Genomic DNA, 17,076 nt, shown 5'->3' on the forward strand with positions numbered 1-17,076 from the left:
TATTTTGGCATGTGGACTCAACACGGTCATGTATGTCTCTACATAAATCAGGAAGAGTTGCATCCACCCACCATGAGTATTTGGTGTTGCATTCACTACATGTCTGTGCATCTATGACAGCCTGTAACATGCATCTAGTGACACCTGCTGTGGCACTTGCAACAGTGGCTTTATGAGCAGCAGTCCTCCTGTGAGCAACCCTGTCCATCCACCTGTGTGGGACCTTGCCTGCACTCTGGCTATGGCCAGTGTCTACACTCACATCTGCCATAATCAGCACACTAGTGCTGCAGTAACTGGAACACAGAAAATAAGGATGAGCAAACAAATCCAATATCAAGAAAGTTAAAAAAAAGTTTAATGCAGAGCTTTTAGGTAAACCACCCTTCTTCAATTATAATAAAACAATGTTAAAATACAAGCTTTAAATAGGAGCACATAATATCACATAATCACAGATGGCTTATCACAAACACCCCCCCCATTTACAATTTAAAACAATATCACTTTTTTTTACATATATAAAAACATATTCAACGATTGTCCATCGGTCTTCTAACTAAAATGGGTTTTATACTAATTGTATTATTTAAACCAGGTATCGAGTCAGCACACAATCTAACTATCCATTCATACTCTTTATTTATACTCTTTATTTTCTAAAATATTATTCCTATTGCCTCCTCTCACTTCCTTCATTGCTATATCTAAAACTCTAATTTAAAAGCAATGCTCAGAACCATGTTCTATGATGTGTTTAACATTGTTTATTAGCACTGAAGCTCTGCATTAAACTTTTTTGAACTTTCTTGACATTGGATTTGTTTGCTTATAGTCATCGCATTAGTCTGTTCCATGCCACCACCTGCCAACTGTCCATCATCTGTGGATGCTGGGGATGGGGCATGTGTGGGCATTTTGACTGTGTGCGGGAATATTGTGGATGACTGTGGGATGCCAACTGATGGCACAGATTCAGCCCCTGATAACACCATCTGTGCCTGAATATGACCTTCATCATTGCCAGAGTCTACAGAGACACTGACATCAGATACTGAGCGGGAGGGACCGCGACCACCATGACCACCTGTGGGGGAAAGACAACATATGTAAATAAATGTATTCTGGATAGTTTTCGCATACAATAAAGTTTGGATTTAACCTGTGGCTGACTGGTGTTGAGCATCTCCTTTCAACAGTGCTTTAATTGTTTCAACATATGTAAATTAATACCTGCACTATATCATTTGCTGCTACACACACAGACATGCACACACACACACACACACACACACACACACACACACACACACACACACACACACACACACACACACACACACACACACACGCACACACATGCACATACATATATGAACACATGCACAAACACACACACACACACACACACACACACACACACAAACACACACAAACACACACATACATACACACACACACACACACACACACACACACACACACACACATGCACACACATACAGGTGTGGTGGCAGACAGGCATTACACAGACCTCGCAATAGCCAACTGGTGACATTCACAACACAGTCAGACCACTACATACACACCCTGAACAGGCCCTCAACATCCTGCAGTGCAGCCCTTTCCACTTCATGTTACTACTTATATACACCTATGTAATGTGTGAGTAGTGTTTGTAGGTGATGGTCCTTCAAGGAGCACATAATCCACCCATGTACACATAATTACTGTTCACCTGTATAGCAATGTGACAACTCCTATAGAACATACCTGTCAACTGTGCAGAGTGTTGCTGAATGTCTGCATGTGTGGCTCATATTACTGGTCTGTTCATCATAAATCCTGTGTTTGTCTGACACATTGCTGGGATGATATGAGGACTGGTGTCACTATTTAATGACATATTTTGAGTCTCACACTTCAAAACCTGCAGTACATGTATGTTACAATAGAACCAGCTACACTAACAACCTTCTAAGCTTATAGTGGATATTATAAGTGTAAACACCCCTGTTAACATACCAGGTTTATCTGATATATATAACATGGGACCACAGAAGTCACGTGATAACATTTCCCACCTTTAATGTGACCTATAACCTGTGGAATCCAATTGAAGAACAAACACATCGGTCAGGGGTAACATGTAGAAGTTCAACTACATAAAATAGGCAGGTTGCATGACTGTGCACACCCTTTAACTAATATTTTGTTAAAGCACCTTTTGATTTCATAACAGCAGTCAGTCCTCTTTGTAAGGTGTGTATCAGCATGACACATCTTGACTTAGCAATATTTGTACACTGTCCCTTGCAGAGGCCCTCCAACTATGTCAGATTCCAAGGGCATTGCTTCCCCACAGGCCTCTTCAGGGCACCCCACAGATTGTCTATTGGATGAATGTGTGGACTTAGGTTCATAGTTTCATAGGTTGGTACTAGGCTATCAGCCCTAGGGCCTATACAAGCCTAGCCATAACAATTCCCTGCCTATTTCTTCCCACACTATTTACTTCCCTGGAGCCCTGTCTAGCAAGGTGACTGAAGTGATCCCCGGGGTGAATTTCCTTTCTCCCATCCAATTTTCAAGGCTCTTTTTGAAGAGGGCCAAAGAGGCACTCTGCTTGACATGTATGGGCAATCGATTCCAGAGTCTGGGGAGACTCTGGGTCAGAAACCTATCCCTCCAGCATGTTTTGTTTATTGTGATGACAGGGTTTAGATTCCTGGAACATGTGGCTCTAAGGGATTGTGATTTCTTTAAGTGTAGCATGTCCAACAGCTCTGGGTTTGACATGGCCTTGTATGTTAAGTAGAGATTGCCTCTGAGTAGATGATATGCAACAGAGTATAGCTGGAGTTTTTTAAGGTGGTCAGCGTAGGGCATCTGCTTTAGCCTGTGATTCTTTTAGTGAGGTATTTCTGCGGCCTTTCCAGTTGTTGCAGATGTCTTGAGAGGTACATACCAAACGGGGCGTTGTATTCTATAATGTGTCTAATGAGGGATGAGTACAGTGGGACAATAACCTCCTTTTTCTGGATGAAAAGCCCTTAGTGATGAGGTGTACACATAGAAGGATTTCCGGATTGTTGTAGCGATGTGGTTATTGAAGGTGAGACCACTGTCCACCTATGTCCCTAAGTCTCTTATTATACTTTCGGTGTTTAGTGTACTACCACCTATATGGTAATTCACAGGGACATGTTTTTTCCCCAAAGGGGATAACAATACATTTATTGGCATTGACCTTGAACCCATGGATCTGGCACCAAGCATTTGTTTCTGTAAGGCCCTTTTGTAGAGTATCCACATCATTTGGGGATTCAATAATGGCACCCAGTTTGCAGTCATTTGCAAACTTTGTTAGCCAGAGTCCCTTATTGTTGGCCTGTACTTCAGAGAAGTAGATGCCAAGCAAGAGCTGTCCCAGGACAGAACCCTGAGGTACTCCACTTGTCACTTGTCTGGAGCTGGATTTGGAGTCGGCTACTTTTACAGTGTGGGTTCTATCAGTAAGCCAGTTAGCAACCAATTGTGTGATGTAGGGATTAATGCCCAGCTTAGTAAGTTTATCTATGATTCCAGATTGGGAGATGGTGTCAAAGGCTTTGGCAAGGTCTAGATAGGCTGTGTGAACCACCTTACCCTTGTCCATAGCTCTGGAGACTGATTCAAAGAAGTCAATCAGGTTCAGGAGACAAGATCAGCCCCTCACGAACCCAAACTGGGTGGGGGCCAGTGTTTGAAGGTTGCCAATGTCTTTTTTCAAAAGTTCCATGATAATACTCTCCATGGTCTTAGAGATAAGGCTCGTCAGACTGATGGGACGGTAGTTTCCAGGATCCAAGGTGGATCCCCCCTTGTGGAGTGGGATACCTGTAGCTCTGCGCCACTCAGTGGGCACAAAACCTGAGGTGAGGCTAGATTAAACATGACACTTAGGTGAGGTGCCAGTTCATATTGTCGTTCATGCATTACACCACCCAGGATGTCATCTGGTCCCATGGATGCTATATTCTTACCTTTGGAGAGTGCGTTTTTTACCTGTGTGGCCATTATTACCAGAATTTGGCAATCTTCCGGTATTGTGATGGGCCATTTAGGGGGTGAGAGGGGGGTGAAGTTGGCACTGAATCAATCTGCCAGGATATTGGCAATATCCTTGGGATCAGTATATTTAATGCCATTCTGTTTTAGCTCAGAGCAGATCTGAGCATTGAGATTTAGATTCTTGACAGTCATAGAATGCCTTGTGGCTGTCTTTGGAATCTTTGGCAATTTTATTTTCATAACTAGCTTTGGAGGATTTTATGAGGGATCTCAGTTTCTTACTGAGGCTGGTAAGGGAGTTTTTTGCATCCTGGGATTTTCCTATTTTCTGTAACAGTTTCTTCCTTTTGTAGTAAAGTTTGTTTATGGCAGGGGACCACCAGATTGGCTTCCTTTTTTTGGATGAGAGCATCTTGGTTCTATTTGGGATGGCACAATTCATGCATCAGTGGATGTGCTTATACATTGCCTTAGTGTAGGATTCAGCAGTTGAACTTTCAGTTCCCATCTGCATGGGTGTCATGACGTTTGTCACTTCTGACTTGAGTAGCATGAAGTTAGCGCTGGAGAAGTTTTTTATGGAGGTTTCCTTACTGGGGGTGGGGTGGGATGTGGATGTTAAGGGTGATTAACTTATGGTCAGACCTGACTAACGAGGGGGTGACCACAGGTGTGGAGCATCGATTTACCATGTTGGTAATGACCAGGTCTAGGATATTGGAGCCCCTGGAGGGACTATGGATTAGTTGATCCAGGGCGTTGGAATTTATGAATTACAAGAACCATTGGGCAAAGGGGTTGGTGCATGAGTAGTTTTCCCAGTTAATGGCAGGAAAGTTAAAATCGCCCAGTATTAGGGTGTTTGGTTCTATCTTAGTATTTTCCAGTATGTTTAGTGTAGTGAGAATCTTGGGGCATGATGGGGGATCTGTAGCAAGCTACAATTTGGATTGCAGTCTTACCTAGTGTCAGTTGCACCTGGAGAATTTCAGACACATTGCGTTGGGCAACTAGCCTGGTGGTGTGAATATCCTTGGTGAATATTGACACTCCTCCACCTTTAGTGTTTCGGTCCTGGTGTGGTGGCCGAAATGTGTGGTAAGAGTTGTAGCCTGGTATTGCAAGGGTGCTCTCTGGAGCCTTAAACCAGTTCTCAGTTACTGCACAGATATCAATGTTCTCCATTTTTAGGAGTGCTACGAGAGAGTGCATTTTGAGGTTTAGACTTTCTAGCTCTAAGTAGCACTACCTTCAGATTTTGCATGCTTGTACCTGTTATGGTAGTGGTTTTGTCCTTTGCCTAAAAAAGGCACTATAGGGGTGGCAAGAGCCTTAGCTAGTAATCTGAATCCCAGGGGTGACAGGTGCAGACCATCTCTGGCAAAGCATCGTGGTTTGTCAATCATGCCGTCCCAGGCAGACAGATACTGGATCCCCTTTAAATGACACCATAAGCTTAGCTAATTGTTGAAGTCAATCATTTTGTCCTTATATTGTGGTGTCATTCTGGGTGACGGCAGGATGTTACTCAGGGCTAGGGTCATACCTGCTTGGGCCACATGATCCGAGAGCTCTTCCATGTCTCTTTTCATGTAGTCCAGGGAGGTACGTCTCAAGTCATTCACTCCAACATGGACAATGACAGAGTCATATTTGTACTTGTTGTGGAGTGACTTGAGTGCATGCGTTATGTGGTGGATCCTGGCACTCGACAGGCAGCTGACTGTAATTTTCTCCTTGTTCAACCTGGTGAGTGGGACATCAGTGTGCCGGACAATAGAGTCACTTATGACTAAAGTGTTAGGTACATTGTCTTGCCTTAGGGGCTGTTGCTGGGTGGCACACTGATGTTGTGAGCTATGTGACACTTTGGTTGTGATTGGTGTTTGTTTGCGTTTCAGCTTCAGAGGTCTTTGTTGCTTGGGCAGGTTACAGTTAAGGGCCTCTGCATATGTGGATTTAGTGTTGCTATATGTGGGTGTTGGTGGTGTGGGTTTAGAAGGGCTATGTGTTGCTTGAGGTTTAGTGTGGGTGTTAACCTTCTCCTCTTGACTGTCTAGCACAATCTTGGGTGGAGAGAGCTTTGCTTCCATTTTGGCTGTGTAAGTGAATCTCTCACAGGCTGTAGTGTTGGGTGGTAGGAGGAGATGGCTGTCTGTGTACATGAGGCAATTGCTGCATCCAGAATGCCCAGATTCACCAGGTGGACAGAAGAAATCACCGGAAGCTAACCCGGTACTTTTTTTTTTTTTTTTTTTTTGTAAAGTACAGGAGCTGTTTTCCCTTACCTTAGCTAGGTACTTTGCAATTATAGGCTGTTTAGTGCCTACGATTAATTTCACCTTATTAACAAGGAGAGTTGAGTGCTTGTATCAGTTTAAGGCTTCCTAGTGCTTTCCAGCAGGTATTAGAGCAAGTGCTAGTCACAGGGATGCTTAAAGGTAAGATGAAAAAAAATGCACACTGCAGTGTGCACTAGAGAAGTTAGATGTGAAAGTAGGTAACTTAAGTTTTACCTGTTTAAAAAGTTAAGGTTTAGTGGAGAGTTACTATTTTTAAAACAGCAAGATGGATTGAAAGGGGTGGTCACTTTTGTATTCTGGTGCTATGGAATACAGTATGATGGCCAATAAATTTATATAGTTGAAGGGGAGGGATTTCAAAAATGTTGATTTTGTGATTACTCACACAAGCCAGTGAAAGCAGAAAGGAAATGAGACATATGGTCAGATTAACATAAGAGCAGGCAACCATAAAGACAGTGGTATTTAACAAGGCAACTGTAACTGGGTGGGAGGATGGAAAACTTTTCTGCCTGACTGAGAAGAGACAGAGCTGTGGTCTCTTTTGAAGTTTTAATATGCAATTAAAGCAGAATGCAAGTAAAACACCAGGTAAAGAAAAGAAACCACAGTATTCAAAATATAAAAAGGCAATAAAGTAATACAAAATACAACAAATAAATGCAAACTGACCTTTCCTTCACAGCAAAGTGTAGCAGAGTCTGGATGAGCCTTTCTGGTAAAGCCTATAAACCTATGACTGTCTAGATTTTGTGGCAAATCAGTGAGGAATAAATTGACCAAATAATGACAGGCTTTGGAATTTCAGACTCTATATCCTTTACAAAATATATGGTGACACAAAACCTTTTATTCTAGTAATGTTATAAGTTTATAAAAGCATTATGTAAATTTGTTCTTATTCTGGTGGCCTTGCTCCCCTATTATTTTGGGCTGGCCTTGTCCAGATTTGATAATTTTTTTTTTATATATGTATGTATGTGTGTGTGTGTGTGTGTGTGTGTGTGTGTGTGTGTGTGTGTGTGTGTATATATATATATATATATATATATATATATATATATATATATATATATATATATATATATATATAGATAGATATATCTTTTTTTTTCAAGCAAAATAATAAGCAATGGGTATGACAAGGGTGTACAAATAGAGGTCTGAGAGTTGAGTTACCGTGGTCAGGTAGTGGGTTGTACCTATTACAATGGTTTTTGTGTTTTTTTTGCATGTGTGTTTGTGTGTGTGCAGTGTTGTAATGTTTTCTTTCTTTTAACAGATGACTGGTATGCATTGTATCACAGGAGGAAGAGCTTTTTTGGGAGCTGCCAATGAGTGTGTTTCCTGTTGGAATGAGGCTTGGCAAATGAACATGGTGTGTCCAGATGGAACAGGTGATGTCAGGCACCGAAGTACAGGTCAGTGGCCTGGGGGAAGTAGGCATGGCAGTCAAGGGATAGTGCCACAGTGGAGGTTCCGATTGGTGGAGAGGTGTACAATGAAGTTGCAGGTAATGATACTCAGTTGGGGGTTTAGGTGGACATGTCTGGTTTGTGGCAGTTAGGATTAGCCCAGGGTAGGTGGAGGTTAGGAACCACTTTAACAGTCTGGGGAAATAGTAAACACAGTAGGGGATCAGTAGACGTTTAGCAAATGGGGGCAGGTTCAGAGGGATGCATTCAGTGGGGCAGGGGAGTCTAGGAACATTATTGAAGAGTTTAGGTTCATGCTTGGGGTTAGTCAAATCGCAACAGCAAGAGGGGAGTTCAGATTTTGGAATGCGACCAGATAAAGGCTATATGCACAGCATTTGAGTCAGATGGAAAAAGGTACCTATTTGATCCCACATATGCTGGCTCTGGTGAAAGAAAAGATCTGGAAACGTAAGTGCAGGGATATCATTGAGTTAACTGATGTTAAGGGGGTGCAATGCTTGTTGGAATCAGAGAGAGTGAATACAAAGATCTTCTAGTGGCTTTTGTTGCACTGGGTGAGAGGAGAGTGGTGAAGCTGCGACCAAGAACATGGGACAATTGGGTGTTAGGTTTTGTGTACTACATGGCATTTGATTAGAAGAAGATAACTTCATGGCTTTATCACTTTTGGGTTATTTTCTCACAATATATGGGGCACAACAACTATGGGTGGGGAATTCTTGGTTATGGCATGATAAGTGGCTCTATAAGCAAAAGGTGGTGGATCAAGCATTGCACTGGGAAGTTAGGCATCAGGACATTTGGTTAGCCACTATCATGGATAACTTTGGGGCCAGTAACAGATGGGGTAAGCTAGGAGAGAAAAGGGTTGGTATGTGCTGAATCCTAAATGCAGGGAGTTGTTCATGGGTGGTGCGCAGGTTTTCACATGCTTGTGCAGATTGTGTGGGTGTACATCCAGCTTTTCACTGTGGTTGTCAAGAAGGGAATTTGGTTAGTCTGAGCTCTTTCCTGACTGTAGGGGGAGAATTATCTCATTTGATCCAGGACTTTCAAGGCTTTTGAGGATGAGATAATTGTTGAGGGGAGGAGTGTCTTTCAGGAGACTCAGGGGAAGACTGAGGGATGCATTCACCTATTGAGTTTTGGGTATTACAGCATATGCTCAGGCAATTTCCTGAGTTGGTGGTGAAGAAGGAAGTTAAGTGTTTTCTGTAGGTTTACTATTAAGTTGGGGTTACATGGGAGGGCTCAACTTGTAAGCATTTGTATTTGGGGTGAGGTGGGAGGAGATTTTGAAGCATTGTAAGGAAGGAACAGGTTGCAAGCTGCTTCTCGGCCCATTTGGTTGTCTCCTTTTTGACAGTTTTTGGGTTTCTCATTGGACTTGGTCCTTAAGGAGTTTTTGGATTAATTCCAATCAATTCACCATTTATCCTATTCAACTGGGAACTTGGTTAATGATTGCATTTCTGTTGAAGATGCAAAAGCTAGATATGATTCATTTGATGATATGGTGCAGGTAATTTTGTGGTTTACAGATCTGTGGTTGGTAATTGTGGATATTAAGTCTGCTTTTGGTTATTACTGGGGCAAGAGGGAGAATGGCCATTGTAATGCTGTGAGGCAGTGCCATTTGTGCCAGTGAGAGTACAGAAGTACATGTGTACATATGCCAGCATATTAGCTGGAGTTTTGTAAAGAATGCTATGCTATTGAACTGCCATACTGATTTGTACAGATGTTTGAGTTAAAAATATATTTGTAAAGTTACTTGTGTTAAAAAATGCATCAACAGTAGGTCCTGCTGGACAAAAAGAATGCATGCATGTATATTAGGTTGTATTTTATGAGAGAACTCTCAAAGGGTGGAAAGTTTGAAACTGTGTTATAGCATTCAGATCCTGCCGCAGATCTTAGCAAAGTTCTGTGGGTGTATTGTACCAGACTCAGGTGACCAGTGGTGATGTCATCCTCTAACCAGCATTTGGTTTCTTTGGGACTCTCTCAGCAGCACTTTGGAACCTGACAGGAAAGATTTCTGACAGGATCACACAAAAGGATACATCATCTGGCTTTTGCTGTGGTGTGAAACTCAACATGTAGGTATGTATCCCAGAGACTACCCTGTCTATGGAACAGGCTCCCCATCCATGTGAGGTACAGTTCTTCCCTAACCCAATTCAAGTGCAACTTGGACAACTGGATGGGAAAACCCGTAATTCATCCCTGGTTTGGCACCTATGTCTCTCATGGATGGAGGTAACTTGTAAATGGTTCATCTCACAGGACCTTTCTTACGCTTATCAAGGGTATCAGAACTTGTTGGAGGTTTGGGATGTATGGCTAGACTTAAAAAGACCCTTGTGATTGTTAGCCTAGTAAACACCTATGAGCCTATGAGCACACATTGGCTTGCCTGGCTTTAGTAAGTAGTCAGGCAAGAGTAATTCTTTAGTCAGGATTATTTAGTGAGAATAATTTAGTTTTTGTTTCTGCATGTGTGAGAAACTATCCAACTATATTATTTTTTATCTCTGTAGTTGAAGCTCTGCTGTTTATTGTATTCAGTATTCTCCTGTTTTCTGTTTCATAATTTATCATTAAATATTTTAATACCTTTCATTGTGGTTGGCCCTTTAGAGAATACTTTTATCATCTTGAGAGTACTTATGCTTGTTTTAGTGACACTGTGACAGCTCCTGAAAGCCTTGCTTTTTTGATCACATTCTACCATTTGTATTAGTATTAATTTTACACAGTATAATTAGGTACCCTTTGTAAAAGCCTTAGACAGTGGCAGCTCATGTTATGGACTGCAGGGCTGCAGCCCCCCCCCACCAGCTGCAGAAAGAAAAGGAAAGACCATTTAAAAAATAAAATATTTATTTTTGTATTCTACATTATTACTGGCTGGCTGCTGCTTAGTTGCAAGTCCGACTGACTTGCTGAACTGTTAAAGTCCTGGAACTAGAACTGCGCATGCTCAGATTGTTCCAGGTTAAAACAAAAATGGTTTCTGACTGTAAATCTGGACTGCTGTAAAAGCAGTCCAGATTAAGGAGAGAAGGCATCAATGTGTAATGCCCAGAAGTTTATGTGGTTTCAAACTGCAGTAAATAGGAAAGAGATCGGACTGCCACATCAGCAGTCACATAGGTGATGTGGATTGTTGGATGGCTTCTGATTGGTTCTCGCTCTCTTCTTGCACTTTGCCTGCTGGTAAAAACAGAGAGAGAAATAGTCAGTAGCCGCAGACAGTACTTTGGTTTGGTCAGACCACAGGGTTCGTAACTTCAAACTTCGATAAGGGATCGGACAAAATACAACCTTCAAATATGACTTCTGCAGTTCTACTTCTGTCAAGAAGACTCAAGGTAATCATATAGTTCCACCAAAATAAATGCTTACTGCTGTTAGCAAACAAACATTCTGATGATCTGGGATAATTAAATGGTATTGCTATGGCAAAACCTCGGTCCTTTGTTAGTTCTGCTGTTGTACAACTTTGACTGCAAGTATATGATGCTGGCAGCGACCAAAAGAGTTTGTTAAATAGTCAATTTCTTTGCTAAACAATAAAGAAAATGCATATGAGATCTGTAACACGTGCTGCAGAACAGAGCAATACCAAGTTATATTTTGTCTGAAATGGAAATGGGATTGATAAATTAAAAGAGAGAACAGTACACACACACACACACACACACACACACACACACACACACACACACACACACACACACACACACACACACACACACAAATGAATCACACTGATTTTATGGATATGAAGAATACACAGTGAGCTCAGAAACTACGTAGGCCAGTTAAGGAAGTGTCAGGAATACAAAATGCATAGAGTAGGTAAGGGGTGGTTGTAAACATGGTATTTATAAGATGTACAGAAAAGTTTCTTAACTGGCTGTCTGGCACCATTCCCAAATGTAGTTCTCATAATCCACCAATTTCTGTAAGTGCTTAAAAATGATTGTGCTATTCATGGGCAATTTCTACTACAGATGGCGTACTCATACACTATATATTTATGTGGATGCTTCTAGTTCACTCCCCAATATGCTGTATGAAAAGTAAAACTATGTACAAACCAGTAAGGCAGAATTAAAAAACAGAAATCACCATCTCTGCTTGTTTATATTTAGGTGATGGACTTTACTCATTTTCTGTCCCTATTTTCTGTAGTAGGCGTAATAAAGAAGTGCATGATTGTTTATTTACTATTGTTGTTGCTGCTGATGGACTTATTTAATATAATATCTTGGCAAGGTTAACTAGATACTTAGGAGGCAGTGTGCTTTGGAAGCTGCTTGACTGTGGATATATTTGTTCAAGTAAAAATATTACAGCAGGGATCAAAGAGATACTAGGTACACAGTGTGTTTTGGGGGCTACTTGTGGATGATGAAATGTGTTTTTTTAACCTAATCTTTTTGCAGGGTCAATCAAGAAAGATTGGGATGGTGTGTGGATGTTTTGTTGTTGAAACTCTAGCCTTGCATGACTAAAGTGCATGACTGGCTTGCAAGCTCTTGACTATGCTTTGTGAAAGAAATACAGTAATGTAATCATTGTCTTCTTTTCATTATTTTGAACCTTGTAGGCTCAAAGCAGATATTTTGGGTAGGCAATCAGGCTTGGGGCTATACCTAGTATGTGTGAATGAAATGACTGGCCTTACTGTTGTACTTCTGACTTGCTTTGCAAGAGTAATGTACATCTGACTGAGATAAGGCCGACAACAAGCTCTGAACTCTGGCTACTGTTTATGTGAAAAAGTACATATATTAACAACAGTGCTGTCTTTTATTTATTTATTTTTTAATCATTTAACTTCAGAAAATCAACTCAGATACTGTATGTGGAGAGGGCAGTAGGGACTGGGGCTATGTGTAAATGAAGAAACTGGCCCTGCAGTTTACTGTCGGAATTCTGGCTTTGCAAGACTGTGTTAGAGTATGCTCAACAAGCTATTAAGGTTGAAAGTAATTCTGCTACAAATCTTCTTCTTCTTTCGGCTTCTCCCATTAGGGGTCACCACAGCAGATCAACTGTTTCCATTTCTTTCCTGTCCTCTGCATCTTGCTCTGTCACACCAACCACCTGCATGTCCTCTTTCACCACATCCATAAACCTTATCTTAGGCCTTCCGCTTTTCCTGTTACCTGGCAGCTTCATCCTTAGCATCTTTTTCCCAATATACTCTGCATCCCTCCTCAGCACATGTCCAAACCAACATAATCTTGCCTCTCTGGCTTTGTCTCCAAACCTTCCAACCTGGGCTGACCCTTTAATATATTTATTCCTAATCCTGTCCATCCTCGTCACACCCAGTGCATTTCTTAACATCTTCAACTCTGCCATGTCAAGCTCTGGCTCCTGCCTTTTTGTCAATGCCATTGTCTCCTACCCATATAACATAGCTGGTTTCACTACCCTCTTGTAGACCTTCCATTTCACTCTTACTGGTACTCGTCTGTCACAAATCACTCCCGACACTCTTCTCCACCCACTCCATCCTGCCTGTACTCTCTTCTTCACCTCTCTTCCACACTCCCCATTACTCTGAACTGTTAATCCCAAGTATTTAAATTCATCCACCTTCGCCACCACTAATCCCTGCATCTTCACCATTCCTCTATCCTCCCTCTCATTCACACACATATATTCTGTCTTAGTCCTGCTGACCTTCATTCCTCTTCTCTCTAGAGCATATCTCCACCTCTCCAGGGTCTCCTCCACCTGTTCCTTACTCTCACTACAGATCACAATGTCATCTGCAAACATCATAGTCCAAGGGGACTCCTGTCTGATCTCGTCTGACAACCTGTCCATCACCATTGCAAATAAGAAAGGGCTCAGAGCTGATCCTTGATGTAATCGCACCTCCACCTTAAATGCATCCATCACTCCTACCGCAGACCTCACCGCTGTCACACTACCTTCGTACATATCCTGCACCACTCTAACATACTTGTCTGACACTCCCGACTTCTGCATATAGTACCACAACTCCTCTCTAGGCACCTTGTCATATGCTTTCTCTAAGTTCACAAAGACACAATGCAACTTCTTCTGACCTTCTCTGAACTTCTTCATCAACACTCTCAAAGCAAACATTGCATCTATAGTGCTCTTTCCTGGCATGAAACCATACTGCTGATCACTAATCATCACCTCCCTTATTAACCTAGCTTCCACTACTCTTTCCCATAACTTCATGCTGTGACTGATCAGTTTAATCCCGCTGTAGTTACTGCAGCTTTGCACATCACCCTTATTCTTAAAAATCAGTACCAAAACACTTTTTCTCCATTCCTCTGGCATCCTCTCACTTTCCAAGATTTCATTAAACAATCTAGTTAAAAACTCCACTGCCATTTCACCTAACCAACTTCATGCTTCTACAGGTATGTCATCTGGACCAACAACCTTTCCATTCTGCTACAAATATGCAACATAAATAAGGCATAAAATAAAGTTTGCTTAAATGTAGACATAGAGTTTAGCAATTTGTGATTAGCATCCATACTAAATGACTGTGGCTTGAAAAATAAAGAATTTGCTTAATGGACATGTTTTCCTACAAAATCAGCAATAATGTATGCATTTCACTCTGTCAGCAAGAAGGCTGACCTCTTACAGAATTAGCAAAAATTTAAAAAACAGGATGTATGCATGTCACATTGTCAGTAAGAGCAAAACTGTAAAAAACAGGATGTATGCATTTCATATTGTCAGTAAGAAAGCTAACCTGCTTCCTTAAAGAATGACAATCTGTACATGTTTCTATTATATGACACTGCTAAGCAAAGAAGTTTGAATGGATATGCTTTCATCAAGTCAGCATTTGCACAAGATGTTTCCTTAAAAGACAATACCAGCATTATTTCTCTACAGAATGAAACATATTTTTTCTGCAAACACCAGCAAACAGATGTTTTCATACAAAGACCAACATAGAATACCAAGGAGAAAAACAGAATGTAAAACCACTATAAAGAGACTATAGCAGATAACAGTGTTAGATTTATTTGTGTAGAAACACACATTTGTTCCGAGGTAATATTGTATCTCTCTCATAATCCATGCTGTTTGAGAAGTAAAGTAGCACAGTACCCGAAGCTGTAACAGTAGTTTGTGTGATTTGTTATAAAAAGTTATTTATTGGTTACTGCTTTTAAAGTGACAGAGTTTGATGCCGCATCAGTGTACATCAGCAAGTTTCTGTGTGCAACAGACAGTAAATGCAATTATAACTAGACTGGTTTCAGCAGAATCCAGTCAGCAAGACCTTAGTGTCTTAAGAAGACTTCAGAGTCATCACAGTAAGCAGCACCTTGATAATTAATTCTTCAAACTGTAATGGTTGTTTGCACTTTCAGATGAATGTAATCTAATTATCAAATGTATGAGTCATTCTAACTGTATGTTATTTTGTATCTGTTCATGTATATACTGAATGTCTGTTTAAAAATGTTTGTAATATGTTAAGAGCTTTTCTTTTTGGACGTGCTGGAAAGGTGTATTTTGACTAAAGACAGTTGGACAAAGCTGGGTAAACAAAAGTTAAATAAACAATATGAAATATGCATTTGTGTAAGGTGAGCTGACACACATAAGTTGTGACTAATATTTCTGTCAACAAAGTGAAATTAACGCAGTATGTTAATTTAATCCTAGCAGGGTCAAAGCAGATACTTTTTTTCAGTAATGGGGATGGGGGGGCTGTTTGTGAATGAATTGATTGACTGGCCCTGCTCTTGACTGTTGTAATTCTGGTTTTGCAAGATTAATGTGTACTTTGGTAAGGTCAGCAGTCATACAAGCCTGTGTCAATGTCTCTCAGAACCACTGGCACATTAGGCATTGGAGTGACCTGGAACTGTGAATAATAAATTAAGATAGTACATTGGGATGTCTGAATCTTCCTTTTCACTTGGCATTGTACAAAATGCAGACTGCCTGATACAGTACAATGTATGTTTATATCATGTGCACTAATAATAGTTTCATACAGTGAATACCGACTACTTTTTTACTATTTAGACATGTTTTGGTTTTGTGCTGATATATAACCTAAGCACCTCATTAACTCTGAAATGCAATTGATTTAGTCTAGTATTGGGTAGACTATTTAGCATGTGCAATAATGATTGAGCAGTTATTTTATGGAAAATGGTAAGCGCAATCAGTGTTGATCCAACTGTACCATAGCTCCGCCCTGTGATGTTAACCCTACCCCTTTCTATTTGCCCCACCCCATTCAAGTGTCTCCTGCAGCCCCCCTTTGGTTTGAAGTCACCAGCTGCCACTGGCATTAGAGAAGCAGACTGGTGGCAGCATGATTACCTCAGAGTCTGAGCAGAAGGGGACACAGCTAGTAAATCTGTGCCAGCTCTTCCCAGGTGTGTGTGTGTATGTGTCTGTGTGTGTGTGTGTGTGTGTGTGTGTGTGTGTGTGTGTGTGTGTGTGTGTGTGTGTGTGTGTGTGTGTGTGTGTGTGTGTGTGTGTGTGTGTGTGAGAGAGACTCAAATATCCAAATGTGTGTGTCAGCTACTGGGAACAGGGACACAGATCCCCATAGTGGTCAGTGTGTAGTTTTGTGGGGGCCTGGCGAGAGAAAGAGTGTCCATCCCTAGGTCTGAAGTGTGCGCCCTGCATGATCTTAAGGGAAATTGTGCTGGGTGCAGGGAGCTGCATCTGAAAATACTGTGTGTACCCATCTTTGTTCTTACTGACTGTCCCTCACCAGAGTCAGTGGTGAGGACTGAGTCTCCTTGATTGCTGTCCTGGAGTAAGAACCTGTTATAGCTGTGGGGTGGCAAAGGGTTGAGGGGGTGGCATAATGGTTAAGGTGTTAACCTCACAAACACAAGGCACAGAGTTTGATTCTCACTTTGAAACAGGTACTGACTTTGTGGAAACATGGGAAAAATTCTTGGCTATGCTTATAAGGGCCTTTGGACCAATAGCTTAGTATCATCCTATGGACCTATGATGCTTGAGAACAAGTTTACTTTAACAAGGCCATGCCAATGGGGTTTATAGGGGATGTACTATTTTTAGCAGGTTTAGCATCATGCTTTCGCAATGTGTGAGTATTCAGAAGGTGGTACATTATTTGGATGATTTCTTATTGGTAGCTGGATGATTTGAAGGAGCGATGGAGGCTTTGTGGGTTTTTTGACAATGCTCAAGGAGCAGGGTATTCCATTTGGCTATGCAGATGTTGGAGGTCCCTGCCAAGGCATTTTCCTTCT

Source organism: Protopterus annectens, chromosome 3.part1, assembly GCF_019279795.1.
Source record: "Protopterus annectens isolate FY-2018-M chromosome 3.part1, PAN1.0, whole genome shotgun sequence".
Classification (NCBI taxonomy): Eukaryota; Metazoa; Chordata; order Ceratodontiformes; family Protopteridae; genus Protopterus; species Protopterus annectens.